This window comes from Syngnathus floridae, chromosome 2 (assembly GCF_059516105.1).
Source record: "Syngnathus floridae isolate MCC-2025c chromosome 2, RoL_Sflo_1.0, whole genome shotgun sequence".
NCBI lineage: Eukaryota > Metazoa > Chordata > Actinopteri > Syngnathiformes > Syngnathidae > Syngnathus > Syngnathus floridae.
This window is the reverse complement of record NC_142414.1, coordinates 8,575,963-8,581,127: the sequence shown is the minus strand read 5'-3', so window position 1 is coordinate 8,581,127 and position 5,165 is coordinate 8,575,963. Positions and strand designations below refer to the sequence as shown.

General features: G+C 42.2%; 1 long non-coding RNA gene across 1 annotated transcript; it reads right to left on the bottom strand.

Annotated features, from left to right (window-relative positions):
- Positions 1-335: 335 nt before the first annotated feature.
- On the bottom strand, positions 336-3,322 carry LOC148401564 (uncharacterized). The gene is made up of 4 exons (XR_015857317.1): positions 3,136-3,322; positions 2,920-3,034; positions 2,504-2,610; positions 336-909 (listed from the first exon to the last, which is right to left on the bottom strand). It is a non-coding gene; the product is annotated as an uncharacterized LOC148401564 (long non-coding RNA).
- Between the last annotated feature and the right edge of the window lie 1,843 nt (positions 3,323-5,165).

The following is a 5,165-nucleotide window of genomic DNA, read 5'->3' as shown; positions in this document are numbered from 1 at the left end:
AATTTGCATGATCTCCCGAGCTTATATATTTATGTTTCTGAGAAAATGAAAGTGGATGAATGTTACATGTTGCGGGTATATTTTTTCTCTTCAGTTTTGATTCAAGGAGCAAATTTCTGATTTTGCGGAGTATTTTTTTTTTGCAAGTTGTCTTCCTGCTGCGACGCACGTGATTCAAATGATCGGATAAGGTCTGCAGGAAGTCTGGAAAACCTCAAAAACTCAAAAACTGAAACACAAAATTGCTTATTTCAACCCATGTTTAAAATAAACAACAAAAACTTTGACAGTTTCAGGAATATTTTATCAGGCAATTTTAGCCATATAAAGTACAGACTAGCGCATGTCACCAAAGAGGTGACACAGCACGCACACAGAAATGTAGTCGATCGCGCTGCTGCATAATAATCGATCACCATTTGTACAAGTGGGGCAGGCGGAGGCGTCCGATCAGTGCAAATTATTGTCACAGCGCACCGCCGTGCTGTGCAGTCAGCCGGACGGCGTGGCGCCGCAAGATAAATGACAAAAGAGTCACAGGAGCAAGAGAGCAGTTAGTCATACCTGGTAGTGGAGAGAACTCTGCGGGGGAAGTGGGGGAACATCAATACGACAAAGGGAGGGGTGGAGGGGCGAGGGTGCGAGCAACCCGCAATAATGATGCTTGCAAGCCATCGTCTAACAAGTCCAAAGAAAACTGGCTTTCTTTGACACCTGTCGTTATATTTTTCTCTTACACGGCGTAAAATAAATTGAAGGACCCGCCAATCTGGACTAACGTTTACTTTTGGATGTTTATGTGTGTCAGTGAGTTCACGGCTGTGTCAGTCATGGCCTCCTGTGTCTCGACCAATCAGTTTCGTGCTCCTCTTGTGACCTGCTCAGCAGGGCCTTGCCTTGTAATTATTCCTGTCAAATTTGGGACGAGCGAGAAAGAGAGAGAAAAGAAGAGTTAGGTGAGAGCGCTCAGGAGTTGGCCTCCATGAAAGCAGTTAAATCTGTTTATGAGTTTAAATGTTGCCGATTTTGTTGATAGACTAAGAAAAGTATTAGCGTATAGCTAATAGCAGTATTAGCTTATTAGTTTAACCTCAATACAAACTTAGGAACGGACACAAAGGGGAAAAAAAAAAAGAATGGAATGATGTAGAACCCGCCACATCATTTTATCTGGCCCGCAAAGATAAATTGTGCATCACATTTGTGTGTCATTACTAAAATTGCAAATTGTCTTCACTTTTAATATCTTCTTTTTTTTTTTTAAATATTTGACCAGTTTTTACTCGTCTGATTTGAAAACGAGTTATTTGTTTGTTTTGTAGCTATTACTGTATATAATATGAGGTGCTCATACATTTATTTAGGTTGACATAATGGCCCTCCGAAAGAAGCTATGACTACAATGCGGCCCGCGAAAAAAAATTAGTTTGACACCCCTGATGTAGAAGATCAGTATCTAAATGTCACCCCTTATAAACATAATTATATATTCTGTTTTTCTTGACACTGTCAGATTTGTCAAGTATTAAAGAAACAAAATGGCGTCACTCTGTTTTATGCATTTGTTAGTAAATTGGCCCAAAATGTTTGCGCTATATGAGTCATAGTTTTTGATTGCAACACCTCAAGGCAAAGGGCAAAGAGTTTCAAGAGATCAAGCTACATCTCCACAAGTCTGTGCAGCATTGTATCAAAGGCTCTCATTGATCTTAAAGCAGCCAAATGGAAGGATCTCATTGATTGGAGATGCTCTGGGTCTTATTAAACAACTGCGAATGTCCCTAAAGCAAACGACAGGGACAACTTACCTAACATCTGACTAGACTCCATTGATTTCTCTTCTTCGTTCTTGGTTGTGTTTGCATGAACCTCTGCCCCCACCCAGCTCCCCCACCCCTGCGCCACATCCCTACTTTTGCAGCATCGCGTAAGCCACAGCCGCTATAATTTGCCACAGCCGATCTTGCTCCCGTCCGGTTCGATACCGCATCGTACGCGGGCCGGCTAATAGGAATAAACATTTCACCTTTGTCTAAACAATTGAGTTGTGCCAATTCCCCACAGTGCTGTTGGGTCAATGGGTGACATGACAGGGGTTCCTACATGCACAAATGACCATCACCAATCAATGGAGAGTCATATTTCGAGTCATATTTCCTAATGAGCTAGCTCAGGTGCAACGTTAATTGTTGTCCTTTTAATACATACCCAGTGCAGTATCGAGCATTTGTAAATGCAATCAGTCTCCATGTTGCAAAATGAGGTACATGTTTGATATTTAAGAAAAAAATCAATAAAATAAAAAAAATACATATAAAATTTATAATTATTATAATATATATATATATATAGGAGTCATTGTAAATTATATATATATATTTGTATTATTTTATTTATTATTTTTTTTTAATTATATATAGATATTTTTTTACTATATATATAGATATATATAGGTCAAAGAGTGAGCAAATAGTGAAATAAAATTGCTTGTCGTCACAGCTACCTTAGCATTGTATAACAACTTGAGGGCCCTGGCGAGGAAATCATTGTGGAAGGAAGTGCAGACAATTAGCGTAGGTGGAGGGGCACGGGGTCCTCCACAAGGAACCACTAGAACTGACACGATCAAAAGGTCAAACACATTGCCACAACAATCGACTTCTCCCACAATGAATAAAAAAAAAAAAAAATCTCATACAATTTTACCTCAACGCTATTGGACACAATGTGGGCGTAAAGTGCATGTGAGCATCATGCAGCATTTAAAATAATGAGCTGTGAAAAGTAATGGCCAATTTAAATGCAATAATTCCTATAAACTTTATAACTCATCACAAGTCCACCTGCATCAAACTCGAAAAGGTCACGCCAACACTTCTCCAACCTGTCGTTGGGATCATCATCTCCGAGAAAACACACCTCATGCGTTCAAAGGTCACACGAAGAGTTGTGCGACGTGTCGGTTGAACATCAGCGCTGCGGTGCTCTCCATTATTTCAAACTTAGAAGCAGATTGCCGTATTTCCTTGGGCACCTGCGCAGCGCATGCGGCAGATGACACCATATTGGATCGGTACGCTCCACTTGCCCCGATGCAACGAAAGGTACTGCGAGGACAAACGACTAAACACGCACATTCATCTCCAGCCGAGCACGCCGGCAGTCGCAGCTGTGCCGTCCGGCGAGCTTATGGCGGCGTCATCATACTTCAATTATGAAGGGAAACATGGAAAGTGAGTGAAATTGAAAGTGAGACTGCTCCGGGGTTATTTGGATATCTTTCAAATGTTCAGGCGATGCGCAAATACTTTGCTAGCTTTGTTCGCTGTCAAAGCTAGCTAGTGACATGAGAAGGAAGCTTATGGTGACGTCATCATACTTCAATTACCGTATTTTCCAGACTATAAGGCACACCGGATTATAATAACTTCAATGAATGGCCCATTTTAAAACTTTGTCCTTATATAAGGCGCACCGGACTATAAGGCGCTCCATTAATGCATCCTGTCGGATTTTTAATCCAAATCAAATCATTCTCCATTTTATCTTTTTTATTCAACTTCAAACGCAACAAATTACTTTATAATCACAAAATAATGATCCATAGTCTTTTTGATTCATGATTCATAGTCTTCAGCGGGCCACTTATGATTAATTTCATGACACAATGCTTCTGGCCAGTTTAAATTTAGGAATTTGGTCCATATATAAGGCGCACTGGACTATAAGCCGCACTGTTGGCTTTTGAGAAAATTTTAGGTTTTTAGGTGCGCCTTATAGTCCGGAAAATATGGGAAACATGGAAAGTGAGTGAAATTGAAAGTGAGACTGTTCCGGGGTGATTTGGATATATTTCAAATGTTCAGGTGAAGCGCAAAACGCTTTGCTAGCTTTGTTAGCTTTCAAAGCTAGCTAGTGACATGAGAAGGAAGATATTGAAAACAAACAAACTTAACTAACGCCACTTAATATTTGTCGTGCAAAAAAAAAAAAAAAAAGGAGGTATGAGCCGATGTAGTCCAGGATGTGCCGACCCGGCCGCACGGCCTACAAGCCGCAAACGGCAGGAAGCGAGCTTCAAATCCGATGTCGACAGGGGCTCCACTTGAACCTGACTCCCCACTTCCTGCTCGCCACACATGAAAACACGGCTTCAAATGGAGAGCCAGGGGTCAAGGGATCAATCAGTATCGTGGGAAGCTTTTAAAGACTTAACTTGTGGCTGATGCAAAAAATAGCCTTGGTGAGGACGCCGCAGCGTTCCAAATCCTCCAAAGACATTTCAAGTGCTCCCAAACCAACTGGATCCTTTTCAAATGAGCTTGCATCTGTATCTGCTTGACCCATGCTTACGTTCTCCATTACGACCTGAATGTAAAACATGGACGGAGGAAAAACTGGAGTTTCCAACGCTTGCTGACTTTTTTTACTGGTTTGATGAGCAACAAAAGAATCGTTTGGAAACATCTTGCTGTGGGAAACAAGTGTGGAGAGTAGCACCTCAATTAGAGGCACTTTGCCTCCTCCTCCATGGTCAGATGGCTCCATTTGAAAGATACTTTGACAAGAACACACACTCCCCCCCCCCCCTCGAAATACACAATGGGAATGTCAGAGTCTACGAAGCAGCCAGCCGGTACCTCGATAAAATGTGGGTTCCGCAGCCAGGAGTATATGGAGGCCCGGGGGCTTCGTGGACATAATGAGGGGAAGTTGTGTCAGCTTAAAGTAACGATGACACACAACATCCAGTTGCTGAGGTGTGTGTGTTAAGGAAGAACCAAAATACCCAAAATGCTAACTACAAATTGATCTCTGTCGGTTTTCACGCGACATGACAAGGTCCCCTGACGACGGTGTAAAAATGAACTTGTTCAGGTAGCGGCGACACATGCTCGCCGCCAACGCCGCCACCTCGGATCCGGGAGACAATTAGCTGACACCTGCGCGCAACAGATTGCGCTGGCACGTAGCTGCTGCTCCTGTCGCCTTCGACATCGCCATCTGGCTCGGGGAAGGTGCTGTACCGGTTAGGAGCTAGGAATGACGTTAGGAGTGACGAGTTTTCACGCATCTGGTATTTGGGGCTTATTTTGAGCCTTTGTGTTCATTTTGTAAGTTTTTGTTTTGTTTTTGTAATCATCTGTGCTTACCATTTGAAGAAC